Source organism: Canis lupus, chromosome 2 (genome assembly GCF_003254725.2).
Source record: "Canis lupus dingo isolate Sandy chromosome 2, ASM325472v2, whole genome shotgun sequence".
NCBI classification, from domain to species: Eukaryota; Metazoa; Chordata; class Mammalia; order Carnivora; family Canidae; genus Canis; species Canis lupus.
Genome location: NC_064244.1, coordinates 75,731,122 through 75,753,844, shown reverse-complemented (window position 1 = coordinate 75,753,844; position 22,723 = coordinate 75,731,122). Strand labels below are relative to the sequence as shown.

Below are 22,723 nucleotides of genomic sequence, written 5' to 3'. Positions count from 1 at the left end.
CATGAGTCTTCCTTCTTTGACTTGCCTGCTCTGTTCGAAGCTATTCCTAAAATCTTAGATCTTTTTTTTAAATGATTTTATTTATTTATTTATTCATGAGAGACAGAGAGAGAGAGAGAGAGAGAGAGAGGCAGAGACACAGGCAGAGGGAGAAGCAGGCTCCACTCAGGGAGCCCGATGTGGGACTCGATCCCAGGACCCCAGGATCATGCCCTGAGCTGAAGGCAGACACCCAACCACTGAGTCACCCAGGCATCCCTAAAATCTGAGATCTGATATATGGGAGATGAGACCAGATTCAATCCTTTCATGAGAATGAGAAAAACAGCTCGTTATTCAGATAGAAATGAGCGTATCAGAGTTGTTCATTAAACATTTACAAGGCACCTTCTTTGTGGCAAGTTTGGGGGCTTGGGGTACAGATGTGAGTGAAATAACAAACATTGGGAGCCCCTGCTGTGGTGGGGAGCAGACACACACCCAGAAGCACACACGATGCCACAAACAGGGTGGGAGCCCACTGAGCTGCTTCTGAGGCCCAAAGGAGTGCAAAAGCAACATAAAAACAATGGAATTCCTTTACTTGTGTTCCTCCTGGATACTGTGAAAGCAAATAGGAGCCCAGCAAGGATATACATTTACAGCTTTGTTTTTGTTTCGTTTTGTTTTTAAGATTCTATGTATTTATTTTTAAGAGAGAGAGAGAGAGAGAGAGAGAGAGCGCGTGCACAGGAAGGTGGGAAGGAGTAGGGAGAAGCAGACTCCTTGCTGAGCAGGGAGCCCAATGCGGGGCTTGATCCCAGGACCCTGAGATCATGACCCGAGTCTAAGGCAGACGCTTAACTGAGCCATCCAGGCGCCGCACGTTTATAATGTTTAATATTACTCTTGCCCCATTGCCCCCTCCTGTTAAAATTTTACTTCTAGTTTTAAAAACTTTAAAAAGATACAGCACGGAGAATCACATCGGAAACACCCATGAAGCCTCCCTCCAGAATTAACAAATTCCACATTTTTGCTTCATATTTTCTAAAATAATACCTACATTACTAAGCTGCATGCCCCTTTGTACTCAGAGGACATCATCATGGCTGTGGGGTTGTTCACCCAATGGCACTGGTTTTCCTTTGGGGCACACAGCAGGATAATCTTTGCCTGCCCCCATGAAGGTGGGTTTGGCCATATGGCTGTCTCTGGGCGAGGTGAAGATCTGAGAGGTGGGACGTTTGTGGAGCTCTCTTTCCCTCTGCCATGGCAATGGGTGGCTATAGGTCAGCCCAGTCCCACAGTGAGGACATGAGGAAGAGAGGGAGCCTCCAGTCCCCCCGGCTGGACATGCAGCACAAGAAAGAAATAAACTCTGTTAGTATAGGCCACTAAGATTTGGGGTGTTCGTTACAGTGGCATTGACCTAACTTATCCTTACTAATGAATTGGGTGTTTATCCTTCCACTCCATGCTGTTACATATTTTTAAAATCACATATATAATATCTATAAACAGTGTATTGCGTTGTTTAGGTTTTTAAAAGTCCACACATGGCTTCATGCTGTATGTATTATTCTGCAACTTGGTTCATTCACCCAACTTTGTTTCTTTAAGTGTCTCCATGCTACTTTATATATCTCTAGCTCATCGCTGCTAGTTTTGAAGAGTATCCTATTGCATAACACTACTTCCTTATCCTTTTCCCCCTACAGATGGACATTTAGAGCAGGGCCAATTTTTTATGATTACAAATAGGGCTTCAGTGAATGTCCTTGGACGTATCTCCAGGTACAAATGTGTGAGAGGTTCCCTAGGGTATATGCCAAGAAATGGAATTACTGGGCGGGAGAGTGTGCTCATTTTCAACTTCGCCAATTGCCAAGTTGCTCTCCAAAGTGATTATATCAAGAGTACTTACATTTTTCTTTCTTCCTTTTTTTTTTTTTTTTCCTTTTCCCATCCACTATCCCCACACATTATAACTGCCTCCCCGCTTTTCTCCATAACCACTCCTGGACTCTCAACCCTATACCCCTGACTCCAGCTCCTACAAAAGCCCAAGAACTGGTCCGGCAAGGCCAGAGTGAGGGCAAGAAAGGAACAGAGTCAGGCAGAGCAGAGACCTCTGCATCATAAGGGTGTGGGGAAGGATGAGAAAAAAACTGGAACCAGCATATGCTAATCATTTGTGTTGAATCAGACTGATAATGCCAGGTGACATATGTGTAATAGTCAGATGTGCTCAGGGCAGAGCAGGGTTGCAAAAGTTGAGTATCGACTTCTTTCCAGTGGGGCAGGGAAAGATCCTTGGACAATTTTCCAAAATAGTTTTAGGATAAAAGGCAGTCAGATCTGTAAAATTCCACCTTGTGGCTGGGTAGTAGGCCCTCGGGGAACCACCCCCCTCAGAGGGGGCTGACACACTTCTCACATGTGGGCAACAGGGAGTTAGGAAATCTTACCTAAAAGTGTGAACAACTTGGGATCCCTGGGTGGCGCAGCGGTTTGGCGCCTGCCTTTGGCCCGGGGCGTGATCCTGGAGACCCGGGATCGAATCCCACATCGGGCTCCCGGTGCATGGAGCCTGCTTCTCCCTCTGCCTGTGTCTCTGCCTCTCTGTCTCTCTCTGTGTGACTATCATGAATAAATAAATAAAATCTTTAAAAAAAAAAAGTGTGAACAACTTGATCAATAATTCAATATTCATTTTTTAATCTCCAAGTCTTGACAATGCAAATTCTTTAAAAACCATATAGTGCATAATTAATTTTTTTGACTAATGATTAGTGTCAATGCCAACAACTTTTTGTTTTTGTTTTCTAAATCACAAAGGAGGGACGTCTGGGTGGCTCAGTGGTTGGCATCTGCCTTCACCTCAGGGCGTGGTCCTGGGGTCCCGGGATCGAGTCCTGCACTGGGTTCCCTGCGTGGAGCCTGCTTCTCCCTCTGCCTGTGTCTCTGCCTCTCTCTCTCTCTGTGTCTTTCGTGAATGAATAAATAAAATCTTTAAATCATGAAGAAAATCCACAGCTTGCAAAAGCACAATGTCAACACTTCAACTCCCATTTGGAAAATATAAAGGATCCGTGCTGTGTTGCCTTCTCCTTAATCACAAAGTGTCAACAATTTCTCTCTCATTTAAAACACATTAAGAGGGATGCCGGGGTGGCTCAGTGGATAAGCATCTGCCTTAGGCTCAGGTCGTGATCCCGGGGTCCAGGATCGTGTCCCACATTGGGCTCCCTGCAAGGAGCCTACTTCTCCTTCTGCCTGTGTCTCTGCCTCTCCCTGTGTGTTGCTGGTGAATAAAGAAATAAAATCTTTAAAAAAATAAAACTCATTAACAGGTCAGTGATTCATTTTTCTTAATTCTTAAAAGAGTCAACAATCCCATTCTCTGTTCCTTTTTCATAGCATTCATTTTCACTACATTTTATGAACTTCCACTTTGGGAGATTTTAAAAAACCACCCACGTCATTCCCACATCTCTTGTACAGCTACTGCTTCATCATACTACTTCCTTTTCTTCTACTTCCTTTTCTTTACATTCAGAAAACCCATCAACAGTTAGATCAATGGACATCGATTGGGTGGCTATGTATATTCTGTGGCAGGCATGAACAGAAGAAAATGACCCAAACTTGGGCCAGACTCTTGGGCCCAGAGTCTGGCTGAGAATCTGACAGGTACACCAAGAAGGGACGGAGGCTTGACTTGGTGTTCTAATGAAGACCCAGAGTGAGGTGGGACCCAAGGAACTCCAGTCACCTTGGGATGGGAAGCTTGGAGCTCTAGATGACCCTCACATCCAGATGATTGAGGCCTCAAGAGATTCCTGTCACATGTGAATCTGCCAAACCTTCTTTTCTCAATTAACACCAAAGACAGTGCTGAGAAACTCTGCTGTTCAAGATCATGTCAGTGAGATGAAATATTCCACTCTTGTCCAGCGAGTCAGAGCCAGATTTGACATAGAAGCAGCCTGGATTACCAAATCAGGTGCAGAGCTTCAGCGAAGAGTTTTTTGGACACAATAGTCCATATTTATCTTAACTTTGTGGTATCCAAAGATACAGGACTATGTATGAGTCTATTTCTCATCTCAAGCTAGATGTTAACCCCTTCCTATTAAGACCAGATTTGTCTTGAGCCTATCAACACTGCTTCATTTCAATTTCTTCTAACTTCCAATCTTCCCCCAAATATTACAGTGACCCTGTTTCTTCCTTTATTTCGTGGGACATCCATGATTTCTTTGGGTGCTTTCTGCATCAAATTAATAATCCTAACTTTGTTAAACTACACCTGTGTCCCTCATGGTCTTTACCAGATTGGCTTTACCATAAAATTCAAGCCTTCTCTGTTCATTCATTCATCAATTCATTCGACAGATGTTTACCCACCCTATGCTCAGTTTTAGGTGCCAGAGACATGGTGATGGGACAATTAAGGTCTCTGGCCCTGTAGCCACTGCTTCCAGTGGGGGAGATAGAAAATAAACAGATAATAACAATACAGAGTAACAGGCTCCAAAGGGACCGCATGGATGCCTTTAGAAGAGGGGGGACAGAGAAGGCTGCTCTAGAGAGGCCTCATCTGAACTGGACGCTGGAGGAGCAGATGTCAGGAAAGAGAACCACAAGCAGAGATCACCAAGGAGGTAAAGATGAGCTTCTTGGGTTTGCAAAATAACTAGAAGGCCAGTGTACCTGGAGCAGGGTAAGTGAATAGGAGGGCGGGGAAAGATGAGGAATATGGGGCAAAGTACCAAGTTTACATTTTATCCTGAATGATATGATAATCTGACACAGAGCCACAACATATATACTTTTCACATGAATTTATAAATCTTTAAAATTCGAGCTGCTCTAGGACCTAAAGCACTGCCCCATCTCCCACCCCCACTCCATTCCAGCAGTTTTCTGAAGCATTCCTAAGGAATCTAAGAATTGGATGGGGGTAGGGGGAGGGCTACTGGAAGTCCTTCATGTGGTCCAACCCTCACACTTTACAGATGAGGAAACCAAGGCTGAAGGGAGGTGAAAGGTGGAGACTGCTCTGGAGGGGTGAGTGGGGGAAGGGCTGCAGTCACTATTGGAGGTAAGAGTAAGGCCATGGCAAGGAGCTCTGGTTATCCACCCACGAGCTGGAGTGTCTGGCAATCTTGAGGTTTACCGACCGGCAGCAGCAGTATAGACAAAAGGTACATCTTCTCTTTCCCAGGGACATTGGCTAGGGGTGAGCTGGGATGGAGTGGGCCATGTGGGGGGTTAGGGTGGAGAGTAAGGAGAGTTGGGGGGCCGTGATAACCCAGCAGGGGTCTTTGGAGTGCCCCCTCTTAATTCCTTAGCCTGTCCCACTTGGATAGGGCAGATGGGAGGAGAGATGGGTGGGCTACCTGAGTGCCTGTCCTTAACAGCCAAGTCCCTTCCCCTTCAGGGTTAAGAGCAAGGATGTGGGAGGGTTGCTTGGTTAGCATCTTTGCACTTCCTTTCACAGGCTGTGCTATTTTAACATGTGTGCTCCAGACTCAAATCCAGGCTAAACCCGGACTCGCTGTAGCTAAATGTGACTTCACATCTTCAGTTCTTAACCATCAGCCATTGGAAAATCTTGGGAAAGAGGCACTCAGGGCCAAGATTTGAGCCTTCTTCTTCTTCTTCTTCTTCTTTTTTTTTTTTATTTTTCTTTCTCTTCATCTGTCAAAGGACATCATGGCTCCTTCCACAGTGGATGTTGTGTACACAAACACAATGGAATATTAGGAATCAGGAAAGTTGAAATCCTACTATTTGCAATGACGTGGATGGAACTGGAGGGCATCATGCTGAGTGAAATAAGTCAATTGGAGAAAGGCAATCATCATATGGTTTCACCCCTATGTGGGCTATAAGAAATAGTGAAAGGGATCATGAGGGAAGGAGGGGGAAAAGGGGTGGGGAAACATTAGAGAGGAAGACAAACCATGAGAATCTCCTAACTCTGGGAACCAAACAAAGGACAGCAGAAGGGGACGTGGGTGGGGAGATGGGGTAACTGGGTGATGAGCCTCAAGGAGGACACCTAATGAGATGAGCACCGGGTGTTATACTATATGTTGGCAAACTGCATTTAAATAAAATTTATGGGACGCCTGGGTGGCTCAGCGGTTGAGCGTCTGCCTTCGGCCCAGGGCATGATCCTGGAGACCCGGGATCGAGTCCCGCGTCAGGCTCCCGGTGCATGGAGCCTGCTTCTCCCTCTGCCTCTCTCTGTGTCTCTCATGAATAAATAAATAAAATCTTTAAAAAAATAAATAAATAAAATTTATTTTTAAAAAACTTTCTATTGGAGTTCAATTTGCCAACATATAGCATAACACCCGTTAAAAAATAAAATTTTTAAATAAAATAAAATAAAATTTAAAAAGAGATTTTTTTTAAAAATTAGAGATTTGAAAAAAATAAAATTTAAATAAAATTTAAAAAGAGATTTGAAAAAAAATAAAATAAAATAAAAAGAGACTTGAGCCTTCTACACGCAGGGGTCTTCCCCTGGAGACACCGGCAACCCCACGCGCGCACATGCCCACTTCTCCCTGGGTAGACTGAGGCACGGGAGCTTTCAACAGACGGCGCCCACTGCCTCCCGTGCACTGACTCCACCGGGGGCCACACGGTCCCACTGTTTCCAAGCAGCAGCACCCAGCCCTCTTCTGGTTTCTTTCCCCTGGGTGGTGCAAAGGCTCAAGGGTGCAACCTCAGGGTGGGGCGCTGAGTCAGCTGCGGGCGGGCTCCCGGAGTGTCTCAATTCCCGCTTCACCCTCTTTCCACTTCGCAGCTGCGCAAACCGCGGCTTAGAAGACGTAGGAGAGCTTGGCCTCCGCGGAGAAGCGGCGCAGGCGGCACCCCCAGCCGCGCACCGCACGAAGCCCACGAAGGGGTTAAAACCACCGAGCTGCGGAGCTCCCGCCACGGCCTAGAGAGACCCCGCCCCCCTCTACCCAGTCCCTCCCTCCGCCCTTCACGTCCAACTTCCGGGCGGGGCGCGACTTCCGGTTCCGGCGGCGGGCTACAAAGCTCTGCGCCCGGTGGTTGGTTTCCTCTTCTCGGAGTCGGTTTCGGGCTCCGAGTCTGGTGGCGAGGGGCCCCCGCCCCCGTTCCCCCCTCCCCCCGCCCTCCGAGGTGGCACCTGCGCAGGTGAACGCCCCCTCCCTCCCTCCCTCCCTCCCTCCATCCTTCCATCCCTCCGTCCCTCCCTCCCGCCTCTCCTTTCCCCGCGCGCGGTCTGTTGGGAGCGGCGGCGGCGGCCCGCGGAGCGGGGAAGCGAGGGCTCTGCGGGCCGCTCGGGCTGGCGTGGCCTTGGATCTCGCTTCTGCTCCGGAGGAGGAGGAGGTCCCGGTCTGGAAGCCCAGAAACCCTTTTCCGGCCCGACCGAGGCCCTCCAGGCCGCGCCCATGTGGTGGGAGGAGCCCGACCCCGCTCCCCGCCTGGAGGCCGGGATTTTCCTACTCGGCGGGTTGGTCCCCCCACGTCCCGGCCTCGTGACCTTGGGCACAGTCCCCGCTCCTCGAGCTTCAGTTTGTTTACGTGTGAATGGAAATGACCGTAACCGCCCTGCTGGGTTAAGGGCAGGACTGGAGGAGGGAAAGCTCCCGCGGGGCGTCGGGCGTGTCAAACCCCGCAGATAGCGCCGGCGGCTGCTGTGCTTGGTAGAGACCGCTGGGGCGGTAGAGGGTCGGGTGGAGGGTTTGACCAGAGCGGCCCGGAGGATGGCGTGGAAGAGAGTGAAATGCTCAGCACAGCGTCAGCGAGGGCTTCTGAAACTGATGGGCTTTGTAAGCGGGGTGACTCGTGCAGCTGGTGCATCTTTCAGATCCAGCCTTGAGAACCTGGCCTCCTGACAGTGGGGGCTGCTCTTACAAGTCGGGGTTGTAAGGACCTCTGGAGCTGGGCGTTAGAAGAATTAATACAAGGGTTTTTTTTTTTTTTTTTTCTTTTTTTTTTTTTTCTTTCTTTCACTCGGAAAGGCTTTGAGCAGGGGGGGACATTGCTTCCTTTAGAGTTAAGAAAGTGATCCATAGTTAAAAAGAAAGCCACATGGGAAGGGGATGATCCATGTTCCTCCTGTCCCTGCCGCTCACCAGTAAATACGGTCGGAGGTATTGTTTGTGGATGGAGCAGGTCGTGGATGCTGCTCTGTGTGTATTTTAGTTTCCTCAGGTGAGATGGTGCTGCTCACGGATCTGCCCCTTGGTCAGGTGGTGTGTTAGGGAGGTGGGTCTGTATCCGCGCTCACAGGCCGAGTTCATGCTTTAGGAGCCTGCACTTTTGTTCTGCTGAATGTCTGACAGTGCTTTAGTTACTCCCCTGTTGATGGTCACTTTTGCTTTCTCAGGCTTTTTTTTTTTTTTTTTTTTTTTTAAGATTTTATTTATTTATTCATGATAGACACACACAGAGAGGCAGAGGGAGAAGCAGGCTCCATGCAGGGAGCCCGACGTGGGACTCGATCCCGGGACTCCAGGATCACGCCCTGGGTGGAAGGCAGGTGCTAAACTGCTGAGCCACCCAGGCTGCCCATTTTTCTCAGGTTTCATCCAGCCTTCCCTTGACTAAATGTTTTCCTTTTTCTCCAGAGGCTATATTGCTTTGGGCTTCATCACTCTAGGTTAGTGACAGCTTACTTTTAGGGAAGAGTACATGCTGTTCATTGAGCAAAAAACCCCAGATAATATGAGAAGAATAAGTATACTCCCAAGAATATCCAAACTGTACGGTCTAGAATCAATTCAAGGTTCCTAGAAAATGGGTCGTGAAACCTTTAAAGAAGAGGTGATGAGGAGCGGTGAGCGAGTTAAGGCAAGGCAGCTGGTCCGTGTTGTTGATTGTTGGCCTCTGCCAGTTGTTACCCAGGAAACATTTGAGAGAGCCTCTGAGGTGGGAGGGATCTTAAATGTCAACACTCCTGCTTTGTTGGCCAGGGAGGGATTAGTTCTTGGGGGAGGGGGTTTGTTAATGAAAAAAAGAGATGGCCTTTGAAAAATGACGGTGTCATCAGCGTTACAGTTTTTGGACATAGCCCGATGTGGAAATTAGTTATTTCTGTATTGTCAGATACAATATTTCTGTATTGAAGAGTGTGTGTGTGTGTGTCTCTCTCTTAATAACATCGATTGTGGTTTTCCTGTACATAACCTTTCTCGTGGACTGGGGCCCTAACCCCAATGGAGCAAAGCCTATTTTTTTTCTGACATTTTACAGGTCTTTAATGTGCCCCTCCTCTCCTTCCCCACTACTGCTGGTTTGCTAATTCTAGAGCTGACAAACATCGCAAGAGTTGGAAGTCTATGGTACTAGGATTCTGACTACTTTGGTTTCCCATATACTGAGGAACTTCGATATTTTATCTATTTATCTCAGAGAGAGAGAGAGAGAGAGAGCGAGCGCCTGCATGAGAACATGAGCCCATGCAACTGAGGGGAGGGGTGGGGGCGTGGAGAGAGAGAGAATATGAATCTCCAGCAGACTCCCTGCTGAGCATGGAGCTCAGGATTTGCAGCCGAAATCAAGAGTCAGATGCTCAACCAGCTCAGCCACCCTGGCAGCCCTGATTAGAGGAACTTAGGATCTTGATCTTAATATAGAAGCTTTTTTGTTTTTTGTGAAGTGGGAGCTTAGATTCCACTCTGATGGTAGCTCCTAAAGTACTTTATATTTTTTTTATTTGAGAGAGAGCAAGTGAGCAGGAACACAAGGTAGGAGAGGGAGAAGGAGAAGCAGGCCCCCTCTCTGAGCAGGGAGCCTGACGTGGGTCTTGATCCAGGACCCTGAGATCATGACCTAAGCCAAAGTCTGCTTAACCAACTGAGCCACCTAGGCATCCCCTAAAGTACTTTTTAACATTCATTATTTCATCATGAAAGGGATTGGAGGGTGGGTAGAAAAGATAGCAGAGTAGATATCAATGAAAAGACCTTTATCTCTTATATTTTAGTACTCATAGCTTGCTTTTGGACACACATAACTCCATAAAAGACATTGGAAGAAGCAAACATCCATGATTTTAAAGATATTCTTCCCCTATAAGTCATGCATACATAGTTTTTTGCTTTAACATAATCTAAAATACTTTGTAATGCAGGGAAGATGGATGAAAGATTTTGTAGAAGACTCTAGCTAGGAGACTTGCATTCTTCATTTTTATAAACCACTGACACATTTTTCTCAATTGTGTCAATTGATCCAGAAGAAACAAAAATAGAATTTCTAATAGCTTTATTAAGAAACCCTGTTAAGGATCGCCTGGGTGGCTCAGCGGTTTAGCACCGCCTTCAGCCCAGGGCATGATCTTGGAGACCCAGGGATCGAGTACCACGTCAGGCTCCCTGCATGGAGCCTGCTTCTCCATCTGCCTATGTCTCTGCCTCTCTCTGTCTCTCTGTCTCTCATGAATAAATAAATAAAATCTTAAAAGAAAAAAAAGGAAAGAAACCCTGTTAAAGGACGCCTGGGTGGCTCAGTGGTTCTGAGTCTGCCATTGGCCCAGATCGTGATTCCGGGGTCCTGGGATTGAGTCCCACATTGGGCTCCCTGTGAGGAGCCTGTTTCTCCCTCTGCCTGTGTCTCTGCCTCTCTCTGTGTGTCTCTCATGAATAAATAAATACAATCTTAAAAAAAAAAAAAACTGTTAAGATTGAAAAACTGATGAAACCTGGGTCTGGATCAGATCCATGAGATCAAGGTGGTTTTTAGAGTCTCTGTTTTTGTTCTGTTTTTGCTGAGCCTGTCTCCTCTCTGTGTTTAGGAGTCCTCCTTTTCCAGAGTTCCAGAATGGAGACTGAAGGGTACCTAGAGACACAAAGAAGTAAAGAAGTCCAGAATGATAAAATAGGCTCACCTTCAAATGAGATGATGGCTGAGGAGCCAGAAGCTGTCCTAATATCGGCTCCCCAGGTCCAGGCTCCACCAGAGCACCTTGATGCAGACTCCGTTGAAGACGTGGAGACCATGCCACGAAGGAATCCTCCCAATGCGGCAGCCTCTAGGCAGAGGTTCCGGAGATTCCGCTATGAGGACGCAGCTGGGCCCAGGGATGTCCTCAGACATCTCCAGGAGCTTGCCGGACAGTGGCTGAGACCCGATATTCACACAAAGGAGCAGATTGTGGAGATGCTGGTGCAGGAGCAGTTCCAGGCCGTCCTGCCTGAGGAGCTCAGAGCTCGGGCCCAGAGATGTCAGCCTGGGGTCAGAATCACTGGCTAAGTCCTGCCACTGGGTTCTTGCTCAGCCTACATGTGAGAAGTAGGCAAATGTTCTCTTTGTTGCAAGATCCAAGGACAGTCATGGGGGAAATGTGAACCTCGGTTTTTTTGAGCTTGCCTTTGACTAGTTGTAATAAGAATCCATCAAAACCCAGTCTGGACCTCTCTGGCTGAGGCAGCTCTAATTCCTGGGACTGAGCTCTAGAAAGAGCTTCTGTTAGGACAATCAGCCTGTTGCTTGTTTTTGCTCTGCTGAATGCCTCCTTTTTTGCACTTTCTGACATGCTTTAATATATTGTTATGTATCCAAAGCAGTAATTGCTTCAACTTTCAGAATTCTTGACTCTTGCTGTGGTGGCATGAATGGCAGCTTCTGTAACCCCACCAGTAACTCACTTGAGATGTCCTTGAAATATTAAAGTTTGGTCCTCAATCACAGTGTCCTGTGGTGATTTACCATGTTAGCTTTTACTCGACATTTGAGGAGTTGAGATAAGTATCGGGATGTGAGCTAGAGATACGATAGGAATAGTCTAGGCCTTTGTGTTTGGTCACAATTTAAATTAAAACAAAGAAGGGGCTAAAACAGGGTCCTTACAGGTAAGGAGCTCTTAGATCTGTTTGGTTTTTTTTTTTTTCTTTCCCCACTTCCATCACATGTGTTCCACAGCTTCTGTCCCCACAAGAGAACTCACTCTGAAGCTATTTGACTGTTTTCTTCTGCTCTTCCCAAAACCGGTCACCCGGGCTTTCTGTGTGTGGAGAGCTGTGCTTTGGTTGACCACTGAGACAGAGCAGTCTAGCTGTGGTGGTGACAAGCACAGAGTAAACTTAGCAGCTGCTTTTCTTCAGGGTAACCCAGTCTCGAGTAACCTTTCTGCTTCTGGCCTGGATCTGCTCCTGGAACCATCTAGGTGCCAATTCAGAAACTAATTTTTGGTAGAGGGACGAGTTAGCCCTAAACTGGAACTCTTCTTGATTTTGCTGGTGTCTTAATACTTCCTGTGCCTTTGGAATGGGTCTAGATGTGAGAATACAGATATAAAGCCCAGTATAAAGGAAACATATAGTTTGGAAGAGAGAGGAAGACCTTGAATTATATGAGTAGGATCATTAATAAAACTAGTCTTTTGGTATTTGGTTTGGAGATAGCACTAAGAAAACACTTTTTTCTTTTCTTTTTTTTTTTTTTTTTTTTTTTTACATTTATTTGAGAGAGAGAAAGGGGTAGGAGCAGTGGGAGAGGGATAAGCAGACCCCACTCCCACTCGGGGGGGCCCTATCCAAGGACCCTGAGATCACTACTTGAGCTGACATCAGATGCTTAACCGACTGAGTCACTCAGGCTCCCCAAAACCCATTTCCTATTTTAAAAAGTACATTAGAAGCAGAGGAGAGAGGAAATAGCCAAGTAAGGGAAGTGAGGTTTTGGGGGGTTTTTGTGGTTTTTTTTTTAATTTGAGGAAGGGAGAGAGCATGAGCAGGGGAGGGGCAGAGGGAGAAGCAGACTCCCCACAAAGCAGGGAGCCAGACTCATGACTTGATCCTGGGACTCCTGGATCATGACCTGAGCCAAAGGCAGACACTTAACTGACTGAGCCACCCAGGCACCCCTGGAAGTGAGATTTTAATTGAACTTGAGTGGGAGATCACTGGACAAAGTCACACCTTGAGCAAAAGTATAGGAATGCTTGGAAACAGCAAACGAGTGAACTGTCCCTTGTATTGACTAGGTTAAGGTTTTCTTTTTAAAACCATTTTATTTCAAAAGATTTTATTTTTTGGTAAGTCATTTCAACACCCAATGTGGGGCTCAAACTCAGAACTCTGAAGTTAAGAGTCTCACAGTCCACTGACTGAGCCAGCCAGGCGCCCCAGAGGTTAAGCTTTTCTAACTCTTCTAATTCTGAGAGTAAAATTTAATATGGGGAAAGGAGTTAGTGACCGTGGTAGGGTCAGAGTATCTCCCATACAGTTTGTTCAGAACATTATGAAGATATTTCCTTAGTCTGCAAAGATCAGGAACTCCTGGTGTTAAGGATTTCCAGGCCTAAAAAAAAAAAAAAAAAAAAAAAATTTCCAGGCCTGTACCAGTTTCTCAGCTGCTTCGATGGTCTAGAATACAGCATACAAATAAAAGAGCTGACTTTCCAGTTGGACTAAAAAGTTACGACCTTCGGGATTTTGTAGCTTGATAGCTGAGTCAACTGAGGAGTTGACTGAACTTAGCACAGATTTTCTCAACGTTAGCTGTTTGGAGCCAGATAATTTCTCTTTCCTGGAGGCTTGTCTTGTGCGATATACAATGTTTAGCAGCATCCCTACCCAGATGCCAATAGCACCCCACTGATGTGACAACCAAAAATGTCTCCAGCCATTGCCACATGTTCCTTAGGGGCAAATTTGCCTTTAGTTGAGAACTGCTGACTTAACAGTTCATCACAGGTAGGCCGCAGATGACCTTTGGATCCCTGGTCTCTTAAGCTTAATGTTGAATTGAGAAAGCTGTAGGAAGAGTGGTATAAATTGGGTTTCATATTGGAGTACCTGGCTAGTTCAGTTGGTAGAGCGTGTGACTTAATCATAGTCTTGAGTTCTAGCCACACATTGGACGTGAAGCCTACTTAAAATTATTAAAAATTCGGTTTCATATTCCCTGTATTTGGGTGATGTCTCCTAGTCTGGCAAATCTTAAATTCTTTGATACAAAGGTTAATATTACACCTCCAACTCCAACTGTTCTATTGAGATGGTTATTGTGTGCTAGGATAGATGCATTTGTGATTTATTTAATCCTTATTGTCATCTGACCTTACCTGTTCATATAAATACACCTGCTTTACAGATAAGAAAACTGAGATACGCAGTTACACAACATGGCCCATAGAATGGGGGAGCTGGGATCTAAGCTTGGGATATCTGTACCCCCTAGCCTTGGGCTTTTTCCATCATGTTTGGAAGTGTGAATTTAACAAGCATCTCTTGAGAATCTCCTGCAAGCAAGATGTTTCTTTGGCTTTTTTTCATCTTTATCTTAACATTTACAATAACATTTCTTAGCTTTCTCAACTCCCATTGACATTTTTTTAAATTTTTATTTATTTATGATAGTCACACAGAGAGAGAGAGAGAGAGGCAGAGACATAGGCAGAAGGAGAAGCAGGCTCCATGCACCGGGAGCCCGACGTGGGATTCGATCCTGGGTCTCCAGGATCGCGCCCTGGGCCAAAGGCAGGCGCTAAACCGCTGTGCCACGCAGGGATCCCTCCCATTGACATTTTTAAAACAAAAGCTATATTAGCACATGGATAGAAAAGTCCCAACAGTATAGGAAGGAATAAAAGTAAAATTTAAAGGCTTTCTTCTCATGAATAGTCTGTTACATATACTTCCAGAAAACATGAATTATACAGATGTAAGCACATAGATGTGTGTATGCACACATATATCCCTTTTTTATTTGCACAATATACATACAATGCATGTTTAGGTTATATATTTTTCTTGCCCAGTAAGTCTTGGGGTCTTTTGCTATCAACATACAAAGATGTGCTTTAATTTAAAAAAATAATTTTTTTAAGTAGCTGCAGAATAATTCCTTAAATGGCTAATACCTAGCCTTATACTTTCAGTAAAAAACGCATACCAGAGGATTTAGGGGTGGGGTCAGACCTCCAAAGCCTAAGAGCTTTGTGACAGAGCCATGACTCAACCTCTCGACCTCCACATCCTGAAACCAGAATGGTACAATTCACAGTTTCACAGTTGTCCAGCACAGTCTCCAGGCAACCCTGTGGTACCAGCTTTTTCTCATGGAAGTGAATTTACAGATGAGATCCTTTGCCCCAAACAAACCTGGTAAGAGGAGAGGCTGAGAGTCCATCTCTATTTCATCTGGCTCCAGCCCCATGCCCTTGCCATGAGGTCACACTGCCTGGATATCAAAGTGCAGACCAAGTCCAGTGTTTCAAGGGCTCTGTGGGGATTTGAGAGCACGGTAATTCCCTAACTCTGTTGCCACTCCCTGAGATGATTCTCGTGCTTTCTCTTTGCGGCCCAGCATTACCCAGCTACCACTAATGCCGGTTACTGTCACGTCTTGAGTCCATGTAGAGCCTAGTTCTAGAGAACCCTAAACACTTAATTCTGTGAGAGGAAGGAGGAGGAAAACGTAGAGCAGCCAGAGGGAAGTTCTAAACTATCTCCTACGTCTGATTTCCCCCCTGTGATTATTTTGACTCCAAGTTCTCCAAAGGATAATTTCGTCTAGTTATTGAAAAATGCTCCTGCCAGATGGCAGCTGGTGAAAACCAGTGTGGGGACCACAAGGTAATATCAGATTCCTAGCAACTGGCTGGTGCCATGGAAAAATATGTCATCTATTGGGCAGCTACTCCCTGAGCTGTGAGTGGGTGCCAGGGCCTGGCTGCTGGAGAGGAGGCCAGCTCTGCGGGGTCTGGGGGCCACGAGGAGTCCACTGTGATGGCGGTGGTGGCTGGAGCACTCCAGTGTAACTGGCCCTTCCAGGAGCATCATGTGTGGTCATTTTCCACAGGCAGTGCAGTTCAACACATTTGACAATAGCTTGACTATTTTGCTAACTATTTTCCACCCACGGCCATGCATTTATTGGACATTTTCCCTTGGCCTGGAATGCCTTTCCCCCATGCCTCCCCCAATCTTGGCCTGCCTACTCCTACTCATTCTTTATGACGCAGATAGGCATGGTCACCTTCATGAAGCCTTCTTTGATTTCTGCCTCGAATTGGCATCAGAAGCCCTCCTGTGAGCTCTTCTAACACCTTAGCTTGAATTCCAGTCCCTGTTCATGCAGCAAATGTATGTGGTGTACCTGATATGCATTGCCCTGTGGTGTGGTGTCCAGTCTGTGTCCCCAGGCAGATTGTGAGCTCCATCAAGAGGGAATCTCTATGCCCTCGGCCTCCAACCCAGGGCCTGCATGTGATGGATCCTCAAGGAATAGTTTGATTTTTGTAGGAGACATGACCACTGCCTGGTTGAAGGCTCTTCCTTCCGGTGAACACAAACAACTAGAATTCATGGCAGACCATGGGAGGGGGCAGGTGGGAGGGTTAGGGATGGAGGTAAACAAAACAAAACAAAAAAGGAAAGGCTTCCCTCAGGTGGCTGGCTTCCCTTTTGGTTCTGCACCTGACCTTGAAATGAGGTGAAGTCAACAACCCTTGGCTGCCCCTGCTTGAAAGCTCAAGGGCCCCCTGGGTGCCTAGCAACAACCTGACTGCCCAGAATGGTGATTTAGAAGCTGGGTGTGTCTCCTGGGCAGGAAGCCACCGACACCACCAAAGCAGTGGGGCCTCCCCTTCACTTCCTCTGAGCCAAAACTCCACCTCCAAGTGGGGCCGATACTTAGCGTTAGCCCTGTCTTAGCATAAATTGGAGGTTCTGGCAAAAAGAACTCCAGCGCTTACAAGGTGTGTCATCTCCGACCAAGTGTGTGATCTCCGACCAAGTCATGTCACCCCTCTGAGCTTCAGTTTCCACACCTGTCTTGTTCCTGTCTTATGCCCAGCTAGAGTCACCCTCACGCAGCACCAGAATCACAGAAACATCCAATAACTGCTGTTGTAGCTGAATCTGCCCAATCAGGGGAAGGTTCACTTAGTGACTCTTCCTCAGTCTGTTGACCCTTTGATCTGTTCTTTTCTTCTGAGCCCCTCTCTGAGCTCTCCATCTTCTCATTTCTAACTTCTACACATTAAATCTTGTTCTTAGCTTCTTGTTTCTTCAGTCACATTTCTCTGCTTAAAAAAAGGGGGGGACGCCTGGGTGGCTTAGCGGTTAAAGCGTCTTCCTTCGGCTCAGGGCATGATCCTGGAGTCCCAGGATTAAGTCCCACACCAGGCTTCCTGTGTGGAGCCTGCTTCTCCCTCGCCTCTCTCTCTGCCTCTCTGCCTCTCTGTCTCTCTGTGTCTCTTATGAATAAATAAATAAAGTCTTTAAAAAATAAAATATAAAATAAAAATAAAATAAAGAGATTTAAGTAATCTCTACAACCAAGTAGGGCTCGAATTCACAACCCCGAGATCAAGGGTGGTAGGCTCCACTGACTGAGCCAGCCAGGTACTCCTCTTTGCTTTTCTTATTTGCAGTCTTAAAACCTCACCATTAAGACTCACAAAAATTCTACACCTCTATGAAAAAATCGCAAGTGTTTTGGTTTTCAGACCAGTACTATTGCTAAAGTGACCTTTAATTTTTTTAAATGTAAGTGTAACATGCATCCTGGAAATTGTATGACTGGATGAATTTGTATAAAGTGAGCATATCCCTATAACCACCATCCAGATGAAGATACAGAGGATAACCAGCATCCCAGAAGTCTCCCTCAGGTCCTTTCCTAGTCATCAATCTCCTGAAAAGTAAGCTATGGTGATTTCTACTGCCATAGGGTAGTGCTGCCTGTTTCTGAGCCGAATGGAATCACAGAGTGTATACTCTTTCATGTGTTTTCTTGTGTTCAACATTATGTCTATGAGGTTCATCTACTTTCGGAGCCTCCTGCTTTTTCCATGCCTGCGTACCCAGACATGCCTGTTCTTTCCGCCCGTGGTCAGCATGCGTGCCCCACCCTGGCCTGGCCAGCCTGCACCGGTCCTCTAGATTTAGATCAAACCTCTCTCCTTTGGGAAACCTTCCCTTATCAGCTCCGGGTTTGAATCTCAGCTCTTCCACCTGCCGGCTGTTTGACTTTAGACAAGTGGTACTAATAACCTCTTCATGCTCCATTTTTGTTGAAGGTAATAATTTCCATATTCCAGAGTTCTTGTGAATTTCAAGTGAGATAATACATATTAAATACTTAGAACAATGCCTGGAGCAGAGGAAGTACTTAGTAAATATTAAGTATAACTCTTATGAATGTTCTGCTTTTCTTTGATTCTCCTAGATTACTTGTACAAACCCTTGTCCTAGCACTTGTTTTGATTATTGTTTGTCCCACTATGAGACCTTAGCTCCTTGAGTAGAGATTATGTCTTCTTTCATTGTATTTCTTCAACAGGTAATTACTGAGTGTACACTACATTATAGCACTGAGGGTACAGTGGGGAAAGAAGTCCTTGAATTTACTTTTTAATGGAGAGAGACAGTAGGAGTATTAAAGAGGTGAGATCATTTTGGAGAGTGATAAGGTTAGGAAAACAAGAAAGCAGTGTGGTGTGGTAGTGGGTTGGAAGTGCTTCTGTAAGCTGAACGGGGAGATGTCATCTTAAAGAGTTGCTATTTGAGCAGAGATGTACAGGGTGAAAAGGAGCAGGCTTGCACAGAGCAGAAGAGCTCAGGACAGCAAGCACAAGGGCTCTGAGGCAGGCACAGTAAGCTCAGTTCTGTCTGAGGATTGACAAAGAAGGCAGCATGGCTGGAGCCCAGTGAGTGAGTGCATGGTTCTGAGGACGTTGGAGAGGTAGACAAGAGCCAGGAGAAGCCATTGAAGAGGTTAAGCAGAAGGATATTGGTTATCTTTGCATTCGAGGTGCCTAGCACATAATATACTCACTAACTGTTGAATATTAGTCACAACACACCCATGACCAATTGGTTCACATGAACGATCCTCAGATTGTTTTCAAATTAAAACTTCATCGCTGTACCATGTGCCCCTGGGTACTTGCTAAACTTTACCAGTGCAGATGGAGTTGCTCAGTCATTTCTAGGCTCTTCTCTCCCCTATCCTATCTCATGGCACCCTTCTTCAGTGACCTAGATTGTCTCCACCAGAGATCGTAATAGAGATGAAGGAGGCAAGTCTGGGCCAGTTAGAGAAAAGGCAAGTAGGAAACAGGTTTGGTCAGTTCCTCTCCTTTCTCTGACTCCAAGAAGAGTCCAGGTCCCTGGACAAGCATAGTGATACAGCACAAAGTGGAGGAGGGAGGCTGAGTGGTAGGAGGGGCTGCAGAAGGAGTAGGTCCCTCCATGGGAGCTGATGGAGTAGAGCTGCAGCTGTAGCAGCCCTAGCCCCTTACAGTGTGGCAGGCCAGATCAGGAGCACACCAGGAGTCCTAGCAGCAGAGTGGGGCTGCTGGCACGGCCTGAGCCATGACCATGACCAGCCAGAGAGAGGGGAAGACCAGCCGGTAAATCAGGATGGAAGGGTAGGCTTGCATCTGAGCAATAGGAATTTACACAACAGCAACCCTTCACTTATAACGTGAGACTTTGTTTCCTTCCAACTTTTATTTTTATGAAATATTACACAGGAGGGAAAGCACATAAAACAAATATATAGTACAACAAATGATTATAAAGCAAATATCCATGTAATAATCATCACCAAGGTCATGAAACAGCCCACTGCCAACACCGCCCCCCTCCATCGCTTCCAGATTACAAATTCCTTTAGAGGCTGCCAGCAGCCGGATTTTTATAATAATTACTTCCTCGCTTTTCTTTATAGTTTTAACGCCTGTGAATCACACAGAAAGTCTTAAATTAGGACTTTCTCGTGTAAATCCTAAGACTGAAGACCACAAAGGAGGGACTCTTTAATGGGGATCCTCCTCTTCTTGAGTAAATCTTGGCAGGCCCTGGAGAGATGGTGGTGGATTTGTGGTCTTTGGCATTTGGCAGGGAACGCAGTTTTGAGGTTTTTCTCACTCCTTATGTTTAAGGCACCTGAAGAGCATGTGAAGGGGCACGAAAATGTACCCCAAACTGAGCCCGCCCCTGGGAGCTTCCAGTAGGGCAGAGAAAGCACGGATGAACATGACAGAGTGGGGTGAGGGCCTGAAGAAATTCTCAGGTAAATGCTATGGGAGTTGAGAAGAAGCAGAGATCACTTTAGCAGCCAGAAGCTGAGCATGCGTTGTGGAAGAACTGGCGGTATGCTCATTCATGCATTATTTATCAAACATTTTTGAGGGCTGGCAGTGTGCCAGGAAATTAGGTATAAGGATAGAAAAATGAATAAGATAAAATCCCTGCCTGCTCATGGCTTAATGGTTTCGTTAACACAGATACAAGTGATTTTAATATAGCATGCTTTAAATACAAAGGGTAGGGGTCCCTGGGTGGCGCAGTGGTTTAGCGCCTGCCTTTGGCCCAGGGCGCGATCCTGGAGACCCGGGATTGAATCCCACGTCGGGCTCCCGGTGCATGGAGCCTGCTTCTCCCTTTGCCTGTGTCTCTGCCTCTCTCTCTCTCTCTCTGTATTACTATCATAAATAAATAAAAATTAAAAAAAAATAAATAAATACAAAGGGTAATGGGAGTTATTGGTTGCCTGGGGTTGTCAGGCAAGGTTTAGGAGCTGAGGTCTATGCTGACCCTCGAAGGAGAGAAGGAGTTTGGCACACATGGAAGGGGACCACCGAATCTTGGTGGTCAGTGTTGGCCAAGGGTGGGTAGGAGAGTGGGACTTGATTGGTAGGATGGATCAGCTGGGAAGGTGTTCTAGCAAGGGGACCAGCATGAGCAGGGGCATGGAGGCAAGAAATCATGGTACCTACATACATGATACTAGGTAATTCAGTCTTGCCGCATACACATACATAAGATGTGTGATAGAGGAAGTGATGGTTACTTTTAAATGGCAACTTGACTGGGCCACGGGTGCCCAGATACTCGGTTGAACGTCGTTCTGGGTGTACCTGTCTATTAGGGTGTTTTGGGATAAGATTAATATTTGTATTGGCAGACCTTGTAAAGGAGATTGCACTCCCTAGTATGGTGGGTCTCATCTAATCAGTCGAAGGCCCAACTAGAACAAAAAAGGCCAATCTTCCATCAAGTAACAGATTTTTCCTGGCTTTGGACTGAAATATTGGCTTTTACTGGGTCTTGAGCCTGCTGACCGTTAGACTGCCACTGAAACATCAGTTCTTGTTCTCAGGCCTGAGGACTTGGACTGGACCCATATCATCCGTTCTCTTGAGTCTCAGCTTGTCGACTCACTTCACTGATCTTGGAACCTATCAACCTCCATAACTGTGTTGAGTCAATTCCTTAGAATAAATCTTTTTAGATGGATAGAGTAATACAAATCAATCTCTCTCCCATTCCTTCTCCCCCTCCCTCTGTTCCTCCTGTTGGTTCTATTCCTTTGGACAACCCTGACTAATACAGAAGGGAAAGGGAAATCACTTTGGAAAGGCAAGTTGGTGACAGATCACAGAGGATACAGAAAGCCTGGCTAAAGGACTTTGAATTTTATTTTGAAGGCAAAGGAAAAAATGCCAGGGTTCCTGAGCTGGAAAGTGACTTAACCGGAGCCAGGATCCTGGAGGTTGAAGGTTGTGCTGTATAAAATGAATTAAAACAGAGATTGTCAAAGGAAGCCTCTAGAAATGGGATATCAACTTTGTGGGTATAGGACCTATGATGCAGAAAGGTTGGGAGCCCCTGGATGTGTAAGGGTGTACGGACCCAAAGCAATTGGAGGAGCCTGAAGCAGGTGGTAACTGGAGATGGTGTCCGTGGCTCTGATGGGACTTGTGAGTAGGTGGAAATTTGGAAGTCGGGTTGGGGATAGGGGCTGGAGGAGGTAGAGATTTGGGAATCATCTAGAAGGTGGTGTCAAGTACCACACCAGGGTGGACGTGGTGGGTAGGGAGGCAAAATCTTGCATTGGCAAGTGACAGGCACCTACTCAACCTGGCTCAGGCAGGAGAGGGAATTTATCAGCTAATGTGCCTGAAAATTGAAGTAAGACTAAATCCAAGGGCTCAAACAGTGGCAGTGGGATTTGGTTTCACCAACTCTATCTCTCTGCTCTCTTTTCACCCTGTTTGTTCCCATTCTCAGGCAGTTTCTCTCCTTGCAGCGGGAATATGGCTGCCAGCAGTGCCATGGTTACATCCCGCCCTCAGCAGAGACATTCATCAATTGGACCGTTTTGACCAAAGTCCCAGAATTGAATCTCACTGGTTCTCATTGGGTCACATGCCCAATCGCTGAAATGCTGCTAAAATTCTCTGATTGGCTAGGCCTGGGTCACCGCGTCTACTCCCTGTACTGAGGGTTGGAGTCCTCTCCTCTAGAGCCACAGGGATTGAGAATTGGGGAGGGGCTGCTGGAAGGGATGTTACCAGAAGGAGGAATGGACGCTGGGCTGGTGACCACAGGAGAAGGGGAGCTGGAGACCCTCCTGTTAGTACGAGGTGGCTGTAGCCACAGGGGCAGGTGGGGATGAAGCCCCTGGAGGCTGTGGCTAGGCTGGCAGCAAGGAAGGGGTGGGGGGAGAGACTGGGGCCTAGTAGTAATGCTACTGCCTTTGGGGCTGTGAAAAGGTTGGTGAGGGCCGTTTTGACAAAAACTTGACAGCAGAAAAGACAAAGTGCTAAGTGAGTCCTTGTTCTCAGAATAAAGGCAGGAAAAGTCAAGCGGTTGGGTGACACCCCATCAAGATATTGCTGCGCATGGAAAGGGCAGACATTGTCTGGGGACATTCATGGGATTGTGAGAGGGGATGAAGGAAAGGTCACTGCCAACCAGTCTTGCAGAGGGGAGAAAACACA

The 22,723-nt window shown here is 46.5% G+C and overlaps 1 long non-coding RNA gene across 1 annotated transcript; it reads left to right on the top strand.

Annotated features, from left to right (window-relative positions):
* Positions 1-7,203: 7,203 nt before the first annotated feature.
* Positions 7,204-11,664, top strand: LOC112660222 (uncharacterized). Its single transcript, XR_004813647.2, has 2 exons — positions 7,204-7,486; positions 10,775-11,664. It is a non-coding gene; the product is annotated as an uncharacterized LOC112660222 (long non-coding RNA).
* Positions 11,665-22,723: the final 11,059 nt, after the last annotated feature.